This window comes from Lathamus discolor, chromosome W (genome assembly GCF_037157495.1).
Source record: "Lathamus discolor isolate bLatDis1 chromosome W, bLatDis1.hap1, whole genome shotgun sequence".
NCBI classification, from domain to species: domain Eukaryota; kingdom Metazoa; phylum Chordata; class Aves; order Psittaciformes; family Psittacidae; genus Lathamus; species Lathamus discolor.
Window position 1 is genome coordinate 24,686,742 of NC_088908.1, and position 18,937 is coordinate 24,705,678.

General features: G+C 43.0%; 1 protein-coding gene across 4 annotated transcripts in view; it reads right to left on the reverse strand.

Annotated features, from left to right (window-relative positions):
* LOC136004311 (sphingomyelin phosphodiesterase 3-like) overlaps nt 1-17,882 on the reverse strand; it is an 86,453-nt gene extending 68,571 nt beyond the window's left edge. For 2 of the 4 annotated variants that reach the window (XM_065660695.1, XM_065660693.1), the window contains exons 1-2: nt 17,574-17,876; nt 1,515-1,673 (exon numbers count right to left, since the gene is read on the reverse strand). The gene's annotated coding sequence lies outside the window, so the exon portion shown is untranslated. Of the gene's footprint in view, nt 1-1,514; nt 1,674-17,573 lie in introns of all 4 variants that reach the window. The other 2 variants (XR_010608379.1, XM_065660694.1) reach the window with 2 other exon arrangements.
* Between the last annotated feature and the right edge of the window lie 1,055 nt (nt 17,883-18,937).

An 18,937-nucleotide genomic window follows, 5' to 3' on the forward strand; every position in this document is an offset into this window, starting at 1 on the left:
GCTACAGAATTGATGGATAAGGGTAAAGCAGTTGATGTCATCTACCTGGACTTGTGCAAAGCGTTTGACACTGTCCCACAAGACATCCTTCTCTCTAAATTGGAGACATCAATTTGATGGATGGACCACTCGGTGGATAAAGAACTGGCTGGACGGCCACACACAAAGTGTTGTGGTCAATGGCTCGATGTCCGGCTGGAGACCGGTAACGAGTGGTGTCCCTCAGGGATCGGTGTTGGGACCGGTCTTGTTTAACATCTTCATTGCTGACATGGACAGTGGGATTGAGTGCGCCCTCAGCAAATTTGCCGATAATAGCAAGTTGTGTGGTTCGGTTGATACGCTGGAGGGAAGGGATGCCATCCAGAGGGACCTTGACACGCTTGTGAGGTGGGCCAAGCCCAACCTTATGAAGTTTAACCATGCCAAGTGCAAGGTCCTACACCTGGGTCGGAGCAATCCCAGGCACAGCTACAGGCTGGGCAGAGATGACCAGACCTGTGGAGAAGGACTTGGTGGGTATTGGTCAATGAGAAACTTGACATGAGCCAGATTCAGTGTGCACTCACAGTCCAGAAAGCCTCTTGGGCTGCATCAAAAGGAGCATGGCCAGCATGTCAAAGTAGGTGATTCTGCCCCTCTACTCTGCTCTCGTGAGATCTCACTTGGAGTATTGTGTGCAGTTCTGGTATCCTCTACATGAAAAAGAAAATGGAACTTTTGGAACAAGTCCAGAGGAGGGCCATGAGGATGATAAGAGGACTCAATCACCTCCCGTATGAAGATAGGCTGAGAAAGTTGGGTCTGTTTAGCCTTTAGAAGAGAGGGCTGCATGGAGACCTCATAGCAGCCTTCCAGTATCAGAAGTGGGCTTATAAAGATGCTGGGGAGGGACTCTTCATTAGGGTCTGTAGTGATAGGACAAGGGGTAACGGGTTACAACTGAAACAGGGGAAGTTTAGATTGGATATAAGGGAGAAGTTCTCTACTGTGAGGGTGGTAAGGCACTGGAATGGGTTGCCCAAGGAAGTTGTGAATGCTGGTGGTGTTCAAGTCCAGGTTGGACAGAGCCTTGGGTGACACAGTTTAGCGTGAGGTGTCCCTGCCCATGGCAGTGGGGTTGGAACTAGATGATCTTAAGGTCCTTTCCAACCCTTACTATTCTATGTTTCTGTTCTTTTATATGCCCACTCATTGTCATAAGTGACCTGGAGTGAGGCAGCATCACCAACAGTGGATGAAGTGAGTCGTCAACTCCAAGTGTTCATAGACAATCTCACCCCTTCCATCATTCCAGCTATGGAAAATCTCCTGACCCAAGAGTTCAAACAATTGAGAGACAATCTATCTGATCTATTCAGCTCCCCACATGTACCATCCTTCACCTCAGCTTTTAACGGAAGGCATCCTATTGCCCGAGAGAGAAGACAGTGGATGTTCACGCCATGGACCACCCTATGGTTTTGCTTGTTGGATCATGAAGAAGACATGAGAAAGTGGGATGGAAAACCTACCTCAGTTCCGGAGGAACGGGTGCGTGTATTGGAGAACAGAGGTTCAAGGATGATTCTCCCAAGAAAGTTGCTGCTACAGTCTTGGGTGAGCATCTTCCCAGACGGAGTGGAAGAGCTGATTTTACTCCAACTCCTTTGATAAGGAATACAAATCCCTTTCTGCAAGATATAAGTGGAGAATCTTATGATCACTATTAGAGGGGCCCTGCCTCCAGCCAGGTGGAGTAGAGGGACAACCGGGTTTACTGGACTCTGTGGATCAGATGGCCTGGCACAACAGTCCCACAGGAGTATGAGGCTCTATTAGACACCAGTGTACAGTGTACCCTGATGCCATCAAGCTGTCAAGGGGTGGAACCCATTTATATTTCTGGAGTAACAGGAGGATCCCAAAAGTTGACTGTACTGGAGGCTGAAATCAGCCTGACTGGAAGGAAATGGCAAAAGCACCCCATTGTGACTGGTCCAGAGGCTCCATGCATCCTTGGCATAGACTACCTCAGGAGAGGGTACTTCAAAGACCCAAAAGGGTACCAATGGGCTTTTGGTACTGCTGCTTTGGAGACAGAGGAAATTGAGCAGCTGCCCACCTACCCTGGTTGAGGGATCAGAGGGAACAGAGGATCCTTCTGTTGTGGGGTTGCTGAAGGTGGAAGAACAACAAGTACCAATCGCGATCACAACAGTGCACCGGTGGCAATATCACACCAACCGAGACTCCCTGATTCCCATCCATAAGTTGATCCATAGACTGGAGGGCCACGGAGTGATCAGTAGGACCCACTCACACTTTAGTAGCCCCATATGGCCAGTGCAAAAGCCTAACATCGAGTGGAGACTGAGACAAGCGGGGCACAAAATCAAAAAATGGAATATATAAACCTTTAGAATTAGTTTTAAGTAATGTTAAGTTTGATGGCTTTGTAACAGTAGCAATGGAAAATTACTGAGGTGCATGATACACAGAAAAAAAATAGAGTACAGCTAGAGAATATACTGAGAATTCTTGTACAAGATAAATCGTTAGAGTTGACATAGTGTTAAGAAAAACAGTCTAGAAGAACAGGACACAGGGATAAGGAATATCTGGGAATGGCAGGTGTCCAAGATGGTCTACAGTTAAACTAACTGATAAGTAGGAGGACAGGAGGATTATTATGTCTCTGGTGCTAAAGAACCAATTAAGCTGGTATAAGCATCTACTGCGTGTGCTTCAAAGGCTGCCAGAAGTGATGAAGATTGTTGGAAGAAGTAAACGACCCTCAGAGACCACCACCACAATTTTGTACGCATGCAGGGAACTTTATGGAAAATGATGTAATCCACACGTAGCCTCATGAACATGTATGTATGCCCAGGGACTATATAAGGTTGGCTTTTGTAGCAATACGGATATACACGTTAGGAGGAGCTATCCCTCGTGTCTCCCAGTGCCACAATAAAGAATACCTGCTTGTCAGCTTGAAAACTTTGTTGGCAAGTTTGTTCCTGGAGTTTTCTCTGAATCAATTTGACGACCCAGATGGGACACTCTCTGCTCGGCTGCAGGACCCGCTGAGGACAGGGCTCCCTAGGGCCCTTGGGAATTTTTCCCCAGGGGGACCCCTCGACTCATTCGGATCGCTGCGGGGCAGACAAAGACCGTCTTCATAAAAGGTATTCTTTTCTTTTGTATGGTCAGTAAGGTGCAGGGGGCATCTTACATAAAGACTAAATTGGTAATTGGATTGTTATGGTAAGTGTACGCAAGGTTTGGAAGTCTTCAATAAATCGAGATAGGAAATCTCGTAGGTAAAGGCGTATACCCGGCTGCTAGCGTCCTTTTGGTATACACCCACAAGAAGCAGGGACCATCTTGTGGTTTGGGTCCTACAAGACGCAGGGGGTGTCTTATAGAAAAGGTTTTGTATTTTACTGGTATACACCCACAAGAAGCAGGGGGCTTCTTGTGGTTTGGGTCCTACAAGAAGCAGGGGGTGTCTTGTGGAAATGGTTTTGGATCTTGTTGGTATTTGATTTATTTTGTGGCTTGTTACGTTAAGGATTTTGGTATCGGTGACAGACTGTTATAACTGTGTTATTAACTGTTGTTTGTTTGATAGAATTTTAGTCTCTGTCTCCAGTGTTGTAACTGTGTGGAGTGTGTCTGTGGGATCCCGTGTGTGAGCGAGAGATTGATAATGGAAAATCAGCAGAGTGAAGAGATCTTGAAAAAGAGTCCTTTAGGGTGCATTTTGGCACACTGGAAAGAACTTGGAGGGTCTCCTGGGGGCTCAGTAAATAAGAAAACATTGATAAAATATTGTAACCGATGGTGGCCTTTGTATACTTTGGAAGATCAGGAAAAATGGCCTAAAAATGGAACTCTGAACTATAATACATTGTTAGAATTAATGTTGTTTTGAGGTGGCAAGGAAAATGGGATGAAGTAATGTATGCAGATATGTTTTTCACTTTAAGAAACCACATGGAGTGAGGGACTGAATGCAAAATTAATATAGCTCTGCCAGATCCCTTAATTTTGGCTTTGGAAAAGGACAGGGAAAAACTGAAAGTTAAGATGGAGAGATGTTGTTCAGCCTGTGATATTGGGGAAAGGTGTTTAAAGTTAAAAAACAGTAATCAGGAAGATAGGTTGGAAAATTATGTATCACAGCTACCTCCTAGAGGAGCACCCTCTGCACCCATCCTATCTGATACTGATAAGGAGGAAGAGATTGCTGTCACTGGCAACAAGCAGCACATTCACATTCAGAGTTAAGAAAGGGTTAAACCAGAAGTGCTGTTGCAGAGGCAAGCATCTGCAGCCCCTGCAGAGCAGGGTGAGCAGCTGTGAAGAAAAAAAAAGGGAAAACCAAGGGGGAAAGGAAGGGAGCTCAAGCAGCTCCTGTGTTTGAGCGTGGGATGGGTGCTAGGGCAGGCAAACAAGTGGGAACAGACATGTTGGCAGATGGGACTGAGGGGTTGTTGAATAAATGCGGACGAGAGTGAAGGAGGAAGCATAGAGAGTGTATAGGAATTGGGAACAGGTAGAAAAGAAAGAGATGAGTTGTGCTATAGCCACGGCTGCTGTGGTTGCTTTGAAACTGGTGGAGGAGGAATGTCGGGCAGAGGTGGGGGAGTGGGCTCCTCTTCTGTGGAACCGGATCGGTGTGAGGAGTTTGGATGCTGGAAGTGAGACTGACCTGGGGGGGGGGGGGGGGGGGGGGGGTGCCATGGGGTGGCTCTGGTGACTGAATTGGAACTAGACTGACAGGGACCTGGGGAATCTACCCTAGCAGATCCCCTGGTTAAATTATAACTAGGGACTAGAGGAAATACAGTGGAATTTTAGTGGATACAGAAGCAACTTAATCGGTCGTAAATCAGAGAGAAAAGAATTTGTTAGAAATGTGGGAGCTACTGGCCACCAAGAAAAAGAGAAAAAAAAAAAAAAGGAGGTATTCTATCTGAAACCCTTAAAGTACAAATTGGGAAAACAAATAGGAATGCATAAATTTTTATGCATGTCAAATTGTCATTCACATTCAGAGTTAAGAAAGGGTTAAACCAGAAGTGCTGTTGCAGAGGCAAGCATCTGCAGCCCCTGCAGAGCAGGGTGAGCAACTGTGAGATAAAAAAAAAAGGGAAAACCAAGGGGGAAAAGAGGGGAGCTCGAGCAGCTCCTGTGTTTGAGCCTGGGAGGAGGGATGTCGGGCTCTTCTTCTGTGGAAGCAGATCGGTGTGCGTGCTATGGGGAGTTTGGACGTTGGAAGTGAGACTGCCCTGGGTGGGGGGGCAGTGCCATGGGGTGGCTCTGGTGACTGAATTGCAACTAGACTGACAGGGACCTGGGGAATCTACCCTACCAGATCCACTGGTTAAATTAAAACTAAGGACTAGAGGAAATAAAGTGGAATTTTAGTGGTTACAGGAGCAAGTTATTTGGTATTAAATCAGAAAGAAAAGAATTCATTACAGATGTGGGAGCTACTGGCCATCAGGAAAAAGAAAAAAAAAAGAAGAGAGGCATTCTTTCTGAAACCTTTAAAGTACAAATTGGGAAAACAAATAGGAATGCATAAATTTTTATGCATGCCAAATTCTCTAAAATCTTTATTAGGGCGAGAGGCAACATTTAAAGAAGGCAAAATGAAATTTAGAGTTAAAAATAATCAATTAATTGCAGTTTTGAGTTTATCTTTAATTCAGCAGAAAAGGAAACAGGAGGACCTCCCTGAAAGTTGAGATAAGAACAGCCCAGTAACTAAGGTATAACACAAAACCACTACTGCTACCACCAATAATAATGATAAGGGAAATAACAAAGGAAGAGAATATAATACCACCCGTCGATACCCAGCCCGACCCAGCAGTGAACTAGCCCTTCCAGGTAACTCTCAGTTACATACTGGGAATGACGTGCTGTGGTATGGAATACCTCTTCGGTTAGTTTGGGTCAGGTGTCCTGTCTCTGCTTCCTCACAGCTTCCCCTCCTCCCCAGCAGAGCATGAGACTCAGAAAGTCCTTGGTCAGACTAAACATTTGAGCAGTAACTAAAAACATCAGTTTTATCAGTGCTGTTCCCAGGCTGAAAGTCAAAAACACAGCGCTACACCAGCTACTAAGGAGAAAAAATGACTGCTACTTCTGAACCCAGGACACTTTTGAAGCAGTATTAAATCATTCGATAATACATATGTAATTTTTATGGACTCTGCCCCCTATTGACAGTTATTATCCCTCTGCTTCCTCTAATTCTTTTAGTTTAGTGTGGAAAATTCAGAACAACCCCACTGAAATGTTCCTACAGCAGGCAGGATTTTCTCTAACAAAGGTATCCTTTAATATTCTGTAACAGTCAGTCTCACAAAAGTCTACTCACAAGAGAAAGGATATTTTGGAAAGGCACACAAAATTAGTTTCTAATAGCTTAAATGACAGAAGATAGTTACATTGATTTTATACCAATGCTAGTAAATACTTGTTTTCTGGAGCACAAATAAGTCATTTGATAATAAGTATTTGATTTTCAAAACTGAAAGCACATTAAACACTAAAGCAGAAAATACAAATACACTTCCATGTTTGTTAGATATTTTTAAGTGTAGCTTAGATGTTATTCTCACAAATTAAACAAATATCCTCATACCAAACGGCTTGACCTTGCTTCATTACAAGTATTATGCAGTACACAGAATTACAGAAATTGCAGATCTCTGCATCTGAGAAATTCCAGTCTGTAGCCTGGATAAGCAGATAATGGCACAGTAACATTTAGCACTAACACTTCTTTGGGACTCTTTCAAAGTTGCCATTTATGAAAAATGGCCTTTTGATAGATATCAGTGTAGTAGATAATTCTGTCTTCCTTTTGCCTCATTTAAAATTTTTGCTACACTGCTCTGGGCATGTACCTTTCATTACTAGGCCATTTCTTACCTTCATGCCTCTAATTGAAGAGTAATAATGCCATAATGGGCTCACAGTGTCAGCAAGGTGTGAGCTGAATCAGATTCACTATATTAGTCTCACCAAATTAAATCTTCATTTACAGAAGGACATTCAAGGAATACACATGTAAAACAGAGCTAAGTGATCCCCCCCCAAAAAGCATGACAAAGAAAGATTAATCTAATTATTTTTAAGCACATGATATATTCTTTGTCCAAAATGAGGCTTGTGACTGCTGTGAGATTTCTCTAGCCTTCTGTGATAGGTTTTTGGTTGTTTGGTTGGTTGGGTTTTTTTTTAATTTTGAGCATCTTCAGCTTTTAGATTTATAAACATGCCCCTTCTCAACCTTATGTATTTATCACTGTGACAACTGTGTATATAGCATAAAAGACAGAAATATAGTGACCTAACGGTGCATCTGGGAAAAGAGCTTTCCCTTATCTACAGAGTCCATACAGGTAATGCATTGCAATTTTAGTGTTTAAGTTCTGCATTAAATTAAAACAAAAACAAAAACCAAACAGCAAACCAAAACCAAGATGAAACCTTAGCAACTGCTACATTAAATTGATATCAGTAATTTTAGAAACTATGTCACTCTGACTTCAAATCCCATATTACATGGGATTTTTAGCATGCATGCATATAACACTAGAAGGATAACTGAAACTCCAGAACTGTGTCCACACTAACAAGAATATTTCTCAAAGCCCAATCAAAATCTTTTACATTAAACTTGCTTGCACTTGGCACAAACACAACAGAATAATGTCCTATCATCACAGCTACATTGCAAGTAAAATACTGTCTCCATTCAACCACATAGTCTCTGAAGCAAAACGGAAGGACCTGTACCTGGATCTCACAGAGTTGTGACAGTGCTTATGGGCAGTCCTACTCATGTAAGTTCTTTTCATCTGTACAATCACCACACTATCCCAACTTACTTAGTTTTATAAAGCCTAGAATTTGCTCCAGCTAACACTGAAAACAGCATGATGTCCTAAGTTTCGAGTTCAATTTTATGAAAGGTCAGTAAAGCAGGTATCTTAACAATTCTTCTCTTTTCCCTTATCACCTTTATTTGAATGTTTCCTAATCTTACTGCTCTGAGAGTTATTGACTTAAATTTAGCCATTTTGAGTTTATTTTCATTTGTTTACCTGAGGCTTACACAGCCATTCTATAAGTGCTAGCATATAGACAGGTATCCCATGCTTCCTATACAAGAATTACAGTATTAGAGTCTGCTTAATCTGGATTAAAGTCCATATTTAATCCGTGCAAACACAGCACAAAAGAAGTACAATGCGTGTAAAAAATGCAGCTCTGTTTCGATTTGTTTTGTCTTTTATTTTTTCCCCTCAAAAGACCACAGAAAATTACTGGTTTGTTTCTTCAGATGCAACAATTAATAACTAATTTCCACAGGGTTTATGGTGGCATCAAGTGACAGAGATTGTGTATAAGAAGATTTGTACAAAGGCATACTAAATTATTATAAAACAGCCATGCTAGTATCTTCCACATTTAAGACAGGTGATTTACTTTGTCCTCAACAAACAATTTTCTATCAAATAAAGCTGATCAATATTTGTTTTTTGGCTTCTACGGAAGCAGGACCAATAAATTTTTTTAAGGAATCTTGCACTACATTCTCACTTGGCAAAACAGGCACAACATGCACAGGTTCTAATCACCAATAAGGCATCACGAAGTCTGTGATACTGCAAACTAAGTAAGAAATATATATATATATATAAAAACCTAAGTGTAAGGAAACTAGCAGCACAGAAATTACCTCCAAATAAATTTACAAAAACTTTGCATATCGATAATTATAATTTGTGTCCTGATAAGAATAAAAGAAATCCTTCTACAGAAATCATATAACTACAGTAAGTACTTCTCATAAATGCAAATTAATCTCCAAGCATGTAAAATGTATTTAACTATGCAATATCTAATCAGACATAGTAATTTTTAAAGGACCAAAGTCAAAGCCAAAACACTGCACAAATAGACAACTGAAATGATTTAAAATTAAAGGAATTATTAAAAAAACAGAACTAAAAATCTCTTACAGTGCCTGAATCTGCAATATCATCACATAACTAGCCAGAAAGACTACTTAAAAAAATATTACTACCCTGTAATAGCTCTGCCAGTAAAAAAATGAACAATTGAAATACTTTTTTTCAATGCAACACATGAATATTGTTTGTACTGCGACTATTTTAGTGCAGGACTAAACACTGCTAATTCAAACTGTCCGGGGTTCAGCTGTAGAAGTTATTTTTCTCCTTCCTAGTAGCTGGTGCAGTACTATGTTTTCAACTTCAGTCTGAGAACAGTGCTGATAGAACTGATGTTTTTAGGTGTTGCTAAGTAATGCTTACCCAGATGAAGGACTTTTTCAGTCTCATGCTCTGCCAGTGAGGAGGAGCATGGGAAGCCGGGAGGAAGCAGAGACAGGACACCTGACCCAAACTAACCAAAGGGGTATTCCATACCACAGCACATCATGCACATATAAAAACTGGGGGGAGTTACCGGGAAGGCCCAGATCACTGACCGGGGTCGGGCAGCAAGAAATTGTATTGTGCATCACTTGTGTTTATTGTTTTCTTTTCCATTTCCCCTTTTAGTTTTATATTCTCTTCCCTTATTATTATTATTGGTACTGAGTTACCAGCTGGGCTTAAACGACACAAACTCAGTAGGAATTACACCACTGATTATATAGAAAGGGAATCAAAACATTTATCTCAGCTTCTAGGACAGGAGGCAGCACAACTCTAGAAGCAGGTGGTTATCTTGGAACTCACAGTATTATAGATGGCTACTTGAGCAAATTTTAATTAAATCATTTCATTCCTGTACCATCCCAAACACATATGACATTTTGGATTCGTAACTAGCACCCTCCCTTCACAAAAGCTTATGCTTGAAATAAACACACAGGCCAAATACAGGCAGCAAAACAAAATTTATGTTCATTGCTAAGTTTAGTCTCATCCTAGAAAATTATTTGGCTGCTGTGATAGCTTAATCTCAGCCGGTAACTAGGAACCACGCAGCCACATGCTCACTCCCCCACTTCTTCTTCCCCCTGCTCCCAGAGTGATGGGGAGGAGAATCGAGAGAATGTAAATCCCACAGGCTGAGATAAGAACAGTCCAGTAAATAAGGTATAATACAAAACTACTAATGCTACCACCGATAATAATTGATTAATGGCTTGGCTTCACGAGCGAAGATTTGGGAAGGGCTTTACCTATGCTTACTGCAAGCATGATGACCAAGAGCATGTGGGATATGCAAATCTGGTTGGAAAAAAAGGGTGGCAATCACCCTTATGAAAGGCCAGGGATGTTAAGGATAACAGAAAGGGATTCTATAGGTACATAGTGAATAAAAGACAGACTAGGGACAATGTAGGCCCCCTCCGGAAGCTATGGGGAGAACTGGCTACTCTGCATTTGGAGAAGGCTGAGGTTCTGAATGACTTCTGTGCCTCGGTCTTCACTGGCAAAGGCTCTGACTGCACCACCCAAGTCTTAGAAGGTAGATGCAGGGACTGTGAGAATGAAGACCTTGGGCCCACTGTAGGAGAGGATCTGGTTCGAGACCATCTTCAAAATCTGAAAGCTCACAAGACCGTGGGACCTGATGAAATCCATCGGCGGGTCCTGAAGGAGCTGGCGAATGAAGTTGCTAAGCCACTGGCCATCATATTTGAAAAATCATGGCAGTCAGGTGAAGTTCCCAACGACTGGAAAAAGGGAAATATAACCCCCATTTTCAAGAAGGGAAAAATGGAAGACCCGGGGAATTACAGACCAGTCAGTCTCACCTCTGTGCCTGGCAAAATCTTGGAGCACATTCTTCTGGAAGGCATGCTAAGGCACATGAAAAACAACAAGGTGCTTGGTGACTGCCAGCATGGCTTCACTAAGGGGAAATCCTGCCTGACCAATTTGGTGGCCTTCTATGATGGGGCTATAGAACTGATGGACAAGGGTAAAGAAGTTCATGTCATCTACCTGGACATGTGCATAGCATTTGACACTGTCCCACACAACATCCTTCTGTCTAAATTGGAGAGACATCAATTTGATGGATGGACCACTTGGCGGGTAAAGAACTGACTGGATGGCCACACACAAAGAGTTGTGATCAATGGCTCAATGTCCGGCTGGAGACCAGTAACAAGTGGTGTCCCTCAGGGATCGGTGTTGGGACCAGTCTTGTTTAACATCTTCATCGCTGACATGGACAGTGGGATTGAGTGCGCCCTCAGCAAGTTTGCCGATGACACCAAGCTGTGTGGTCCGGTTGATAAGCTGGAGGGAAGGGATGCCATCCAGAGGGACCTTGACACGCTTGTGAGGTGGGCTGATGACAACCTTATGAAGTTCAACCACGACAAGTGCAAGGCCCTACACCTGGGTCAGAGCAATCCCAGGCACGGCTACAGATTGGGCAAAGAAGAGATTCAGAGCAGCCCTGCGGAGAAGGATTTGGAGGTGCTGGTCAATGAGAAAATGAACATGAGCTGGCAGTGTGTGCTCGCAGCCCAGAAAGCCAACCGTATCCTGGGCTTCATCAAAAGGAGCGTGACCAGCAGGTCGAAAGAGGTGATCCTGCCCCTCTACTCTGCTCTCGTGAGACCTCACCTGGAGTATTGTGTGCAGTTCTGGTGTCCTCAACATAAAAAGGACATGGAACTGTTGGAACAAGTCCCAGAGGAGGGCCATGAGGATGATCAGGGGACTGGAGCACCTCCCGTATGAAGACAGGCTGAGGAAGTTGGGGCTTTTCAGCCTGGAGAAGAGAAGGCTGTTCAGCCTGGAGAAGAGAAGGCTGCATGGGGACCTCATAGCAGCCTTCCAGTATCTGAAGGGGGCCTATAGGGATGCTGGGGAGGGACTCTTCATCAGGGACTGTAGTGACAGGACAAGGGGCAATGGGTTAAAACTTAAAAAGGGGAAGTTTAGATTGGTTATAAGGAGGAAATTCTTTCCTGTTGGGGTGGTGAGACACTGGAATGGGTTGCCCAGGGAGGTTGTGAGTGCTCCATCCCTGGCAGTGTTCAAGGCCAGGTTGGACGAAGCCTTGGGTGGCATGGTTTAGTGTGAGGTGTCCCTGCCCATTGCAGGGGGGTTGGAACTATATGATCTCCAGGTCCTTTCCAACCCTAACTATTCTATGATTCCATGATTCTAACAACACATCATCAGTAGGGTAAAAATAACCTTTCTACCGATAATAATAATGATAAGGGAAATAACAAGGGGAGAGAATACAGTTGCTCACTACCCGCAGACCGATACCCTAGCCTGACCTGAGCAGCAATCTGGCCCTTCTGGGTAACTCCCCCCAGTTTATATACTGTGCATGTCATGCTGTGGTATGGAATGCCCCTTTGACTAGTTTGGGTCAGATGTCCTGTCTCTGCTTCCTCCCAGCCTCTTGTGCCACTCCTCACCAGCAGAGCATGAGACTGAAAGGTCCTTGATCAGAATAAACATTACTTAGCAACACCTAAAAACATTGGTGTGTTATCAGCATTGTTCTCAGACTAAAGTTGAAAACACCAGCTCCATCTACTAAGAAGGAGAATAATGTCTGCTATAGCTGAACCTAGGACAGCTGTACATACCATAGAACTCAACCCTGTCTTACTCTGTGCTGGGTAGCATCTTTGAGGTACTGAACTTTGTGGGGGCTGCTGTATAGCTTTTTGTGAGTTTGTACATGTATTACTGCCCTCACAGCTTTCTAAAAAATGTCATGCTTGGCAACAGGGACTATATTTTCAACAGATCAGTTCAGTTAAGCACAAGATCAAAATGGACAAATCTTCACAAGAGCTCAGGACAGTGCTAATCTCTTTTGAAAATCTGTCCCCAGTTATAGATGCCAAGTACTTGGAAACCTGGCTCTGACATTTTAAAAATCCAACCCTAACTCTTCTATGATTCTATGTAGTTGCGACAAGCCTTATGATTACATATGACAATGAGAAGCAGATGAATTTTAAAAAATGTCCAGACATCTGCAACTGTGAACTAATAACTAATAAACTTCTCTCATTAAGTGAAGCTGCAGATATCTTTAGCTGAAAAGAGCAACTAGTCAAACCTAAGAAAGCTATGGACAGAAGCTGGTGAGCTACAATTTATCTTCCCTCATTGTTATTAGGATGTAATCTGTAGCCTGGTCTCAAACTAAGCATTATGCCACTGATATTAAGGAATGTCATCACTGTTAGGTGAACACACTGCCTATGTTAATTTACTGTGCTGGAAATACCAAGTAATCTCTCTACAGAAAAATCATAGAATCACAGAATAGTTAGGGTTGGATAGGACCTTAAGATCATCTAGTTCCAATCCTCCTGCCATGGGCAGGGACACCTCACACTAAACCATGTAAAACTATACTTGTTAAACTTCTTACCCCCAGCCCAAGCACTAGATACAAAGTTGAGCAGAACTTAGTCAAGAAGGAAAATGTTGTATTCATTGCATTTCTACGTAGATACTGTCCTCAAACTACATGTTTCTTAAACTACTTCTTCAAGACAAAATAAAATGGAAGTGCACACTTCTGCACAAATCTTTGTCAGCATTGTATTGTCAGCCCAAATTATGGCCTGTTCCTTTTTACAATAATGGCACAATTGAACTGTAGGTTAACATTTTCCCGGAATTTACAGTGAGTTTGACCTGTGATACATAAAAGTACATAAATATATCAATCATGCTTGGAGAGCAGTAACAATTTTCTTCTGTTTACTCTTGAGCGTGTCAGAGAACAATACAAATGCTTAAAATCTATAGTTAAAGATTCACAAGTTAGGAGCTATACCTTAAAAAAAATTAACGAGACTCTTACTTGCTACTTGGAGCAAGTCACTGGGGTTGCTCCTTTTAAGTTATCAGGCCCTCTCTTGTAGGAGGAAGCTATTCAGTAACCGCTCATTGCACTGTGTGTTTAAATATCTTCTGGAAGGGTAGATTTGGGAGTATCCTACTAACAATTTAAAGACATTTATGGGGATAAGTAAAATATAGTTATATTTAATGCCAAGCATTGCTAGAATTCAGATGGAAACCCAGCACTATACAATACATAAATTTTATTTTTTTTCTCCTTTTAGGATTGTAGAAAATACATAGGCCATCTCAATCACAATCCAGGGAACAGAACACCATATTAAGAGAATTTTTTGGTAACATAGGGTACTTTGGTGCTTCTTCATAAAGGTGTGTGTCTTGTCACTTTCCCTCATACAGATAGCAGTAAAAAAGCACTAGCCTCTGCTTTTTAATAGCACACATTGATTTTTAACTGTGTTTTTGTACAGATTGTGCTTATAAGGATTTTTTTTAATCTTTAAAATAAAAATATTCTTGCTGCATTGCTGTGTAGTGGGATCATAACAGTGGCTCTAATTTAAAAAATATTTCCAGGTCTGTTTTTTGTGCAAATCTCTGAAAAATAGACTTTTAAGTGTAATGGAAACATTTCCATGACTTCAACAGTCTACTATAGAAGTTAAAATAAACAATTTCCACAAAGGGATTGCAACTTGATATTTACTGTGCTGAATGAATGATAACTGGACAGGGAAAGTTGCGGTGGATCCTACATCAGAAAGATATTGATTGTTTATTGCCCAAGCTGACATGTAAGTAGTTAACATAAATGTTCTATTTGCAGTAGCCTTTAGCATAAACAATGTCAGGGTATCAGAAGTGTCCTGTTAAAAATAGTTTGGGAAGACCAGATTATTGGCTCTATTAAAAACATGCCACACTAACTTCATTAGCACAAAGCAGCTTTGTCTTTGTCTTAACTGACCAGGTAAAAATATGAATGTGGCAGCAGGCATAGAGTCTCAGTTTATGAATTACGGCAATGTAGGGATGGGGTCAGAGCTTATCTCTTCTGGTATTATAGTGGCTTCTCAAGGGCTGTTGCAGGCAGCATGAACTTAAGATGTACAACTGAAATGTCTACAGAGCTCTTCTGGTATTAATCTTTTTGATTCCTACCCAAAAATTAGAACCTTTTTAAGGTTTAACAGTGTCCTTTTAAATTAGATGCAAACTGCTACTGTGAGATACTCAGGCTGGGTGTCCTGGGTTCACCAGTAGCAGTCATTTTACTCAGTCTTAGTAGCTGGTGCAGTGCTGTGGTTTTGACTTTCAGCCTGGGAACAACTCTGATAACACTGATGGTTTTAGTTTTTGCTAAAAGTAATGTTTAGTCTGACCAAGAACTTTCTGAGTCTCATGCTCTGCCAAGGAGGAGGAGAAGCTGAGAGGAAGCAGAGACAGGACACCTGACCCAAACTAGCCAAAGAGGTATTCCATGCCACAGCACGTCATGCCCAGTATATAAACTGGGGGAGTTACCCAGAAGGGCTAGATTGCTGCTTGGGTCGGGCTGGGTATCAGTCAGCGGGTGGTGAGCGGTTGTATTCTCTTCCCTTGTTATTTCCTTATCATTATTATTGGTGGTAGCAGTAGTGGTTTTGTGTTATACCTTAGTTACTGGACTGTTCTTATCTCAACCTGTGGGAGTTACATTCTTTTGATTCTCCTCCCCATCCCTCTGGGAGCATGGGGAGGAAGGGGGGGAATAAGCAAGCGACTGCGTGGTTCTGGTTTGCTGGCTGGGCTTAAACCGCAACACTGGGTTAGGTAGTGTGTGCTATGGTTACCATCACTAAACAGAGTTAGATTAAAATCATTGACTTGTCACTCTATAGTAATTGTTCCCTGGGGAAAAAATTTCAATAGCATAGCTTAAATCACAGAGATGATCACATGCTCTGAGGCTTCTATGGTACTGAGACTAAAAGGTAGAGAGGTAGGGAGGAGCTCTGTCAGGAAATCTTTTAATTCTACTGGTGGGGGGGAGATGCTTGCCTTGCATGCAGTCATGCACAAATTGATTTTAACTTTATAGTAATGCACTAACTCAGGTCCTAAAAGACTACTTTTGAGGGCCTGATGTTATGCCCCTGCATGTCCAGGGTGCCCATCAGAAGGAGAGATTTTGGATGAGCAGTGACTGTGGGACAGTACCCAATCTTTTTGACTACTTCTTTTTATTACAATAAAGCACAAAACCTGTTAAACTGCAGCCTATAGAAGACAAACGTAACATATGTTATCCTGGTAATGTATTGCATACATAACTCTTAAAATCATTATACAAAAAGAAGTCAAGTCAATGAAATATGAGCAGTACTAAGCTTCTATCCAGACTTGAGAATCTTTAATAACATGGGAACTGACGTGACTCCCATCAACTTGCTTTTAAACACCTGCCTTACTGATTCCAGCAATTGCCCTTCTGTCTCTCTTCCTGCTTTAATACATAAGGAGTAGGTGATGCCTTATACACAAAGAAATTATTTCTTGATACAGTGCAGAAATGTTACAAGTCTGCCAAATAGATTGTATTTGGTTTTCTAAAGAAAGCAAATTTTTAATCTTAGTTTGGTTCTTCAGTTTCTTGTCAAAATTGGTATAGAAGTTGTGCAAGTTCCTGGTCTAGCTGCAAGTGGTCTCCTAGACTAAACTTTTCTTACTGTCTACACCCAAGAAGAGTGCTGAGTTTGTTTTGCCAGCCTCCCCCTTCCCATACTGCTCTGAGAAATTGTAAGTCAACTTGTATTACCAATACAAAAAAAAAAAAAAAAAAAAAGTAAGTACAGCTGCAGCTTACTCTAGGGTAAAACACAGTCTTTTGATAACTAAGAAATGCTTATCAATCCTTTGACAACAAGTTACTACATATAGAAGCACTTAAGAACACTTAAGAACACTTGCTGCTTGATTATGCATGTTTAATACACTTGTTCAATTCCCTGTTCATCACCCAGCTCTGAGGGGAAGCCTGAAGTATCAGGCACTGCAGCACAATGCTGGGCTGTAAATGACTTTATGTGGGATGGAACTTGTCATTTGGCCTTAAACACAGTGGAATTTTGTCCTCCCTTTTGACACCTATTCACAGAAACAGTGCCTGCTAGTCTGTTTCTGCTGCTTGCCTTGGCTCTTGAGGGTTTGGGGGGGGGGGGTATTAATCCACACAGAAATAAGTAAGAAATTACTGCTGTGCAAAATCTATCCAAGCACTACAGCTGAGGAGGTTACTCGAGGAAACCATTTTGTAGTCTTGACTATAGCACTGTCTTACCTGCCTGACAAACACTGCCTTTATTTCTTCCACTGCTGAACTACAAGAATAGGAATATGATTCCAAGAGCAAATTAATACATTTAGATGTTTGGTGGTTTTTTTCCTACATGTAACTAAGCACAGATATTTGCAGTTAACCAGCCATCCTACTCTTCTCTTTCCCACCCACAGGAAATTAAAATAACAAAAACTACTTAAAAAGCATATGCGCTGCACCGCTTTGTTCCTCGTGGTCCACCTCGCGGTGCTCTCTCCCTCCAGACAACTCGTGTCTCCATCAGCCTCCGGCGCTCGGCTGCCAAAAGCCCCTCGTTCCAGGCCCCACCGGCAGCTCAGAGCCGAGGGGGCGGGCGGGGGTGCTATGTGGATGGGCAGGGAGGGAAGGGGGGGCTTTACCTGCCGCGTTCCCCTACGGAGCCGGGGGCGTCTGGAGTTGCTGCGTCCACGGCAGGGCGGCGCTCAAAGTGTCTGGCGGAAGCGGCTGGGCGCCGGGGTTATTGCCGCTACGTGGAGTACCGCCGGAGCCTCTGTCAGCCGGGAAAGACTCAGCACCTAGCCGCTGAACAGTTCCACGAAGCGCCACAGGCTGGACCGGCGCGCCGCAACGCGGCGCTCCGCTCCCCTCCCCGCCTCCCGCCTCCCGCCTCCCCGCGCAGCGCTCCCGCGGCAGGCGGGGACTCGGCCCACGGGCGGGGGCCCTCGAGCAGAAAGGGCGGGAGTGACCACAGTTCCCAGCCGCCCCCGCGGCGGTAACAGATATGTTCCTAGGGGCAGCCGGGAGCTGTATTCCCGTTGCTCATGCAAGTGGCGTCGGGGGTTCGGTTGGGCGGGGTTGACTGCCGGCCTGCCCGGAAGCCCGCGGCCTAGACTTTCTGCCCAGCTGTGGGCCCGCGCGGGGACGAGCCAACGGTGTTCCGCTCCTTGAGGGCGGCTGGGCTCTTCCTGCCTGGAGCTCGGCGGTGCCCAGGCTGCCCCTCACCAGTACGTTGTCAGAGGATCGCTGCGCTCTTTGTGGAGACTGTTCAGAATGTTCTACAATTATTCCGCAGTGTTAGGGAATGTAAAGAATATGAGAATGATTCGTGTCAAGAACTTAGGAATCATTGTTACCAATGTAACTGTGACCAGTGTACCATGTGTGGAATGTATAAAAACTACTTTGATTATAATAAATGTTGCTGTCAATGTAATGAAGGGAAAGAAACAAGGGAATAGACTAGTCCCCTCTTTAATAATTTTTGACTGTTAAAATAATAAGGGTGCTTAATGGCTTTGTTTTACTGCTCGAGTGCTTTAAGGAAGGGATTGGGTAACCAAGAGATACATCCTGTTACAGGGGTTTGTGAAACCTATGCTTTGAACAAATAACCATATAAGGAATGGAACCTATGGTGGTTAAGCTTGTGACAAACGTTTTCCTGTTAATACATTACTAAAGACTTCAGTTTCCTCTTCTAAGAAGTTTCTTCACCGAAAAGCAGACCTCAGCAACAAGAAAAGAACAATGAAAAGGGGCCACGTCGGCATCCGGGTACAGAAGAAGAAGGGATTGGCTGAGACCCAGGACCAAGGAGTATAAGAGACTGGACCCCAAAGCCCCCGATGTGCATCTTTGGTAGAGCAGAGACTCCCCTGCGCACCCAGCGTTGCTTGCTTATTGCCTCTCTATATTAATCAATTGTAATAAAATAATTAAATCAGACCATGGCTAAGACAGAATTTTTATAACAGGGAAGAAAAAGAAAGCGATATTATAGCTC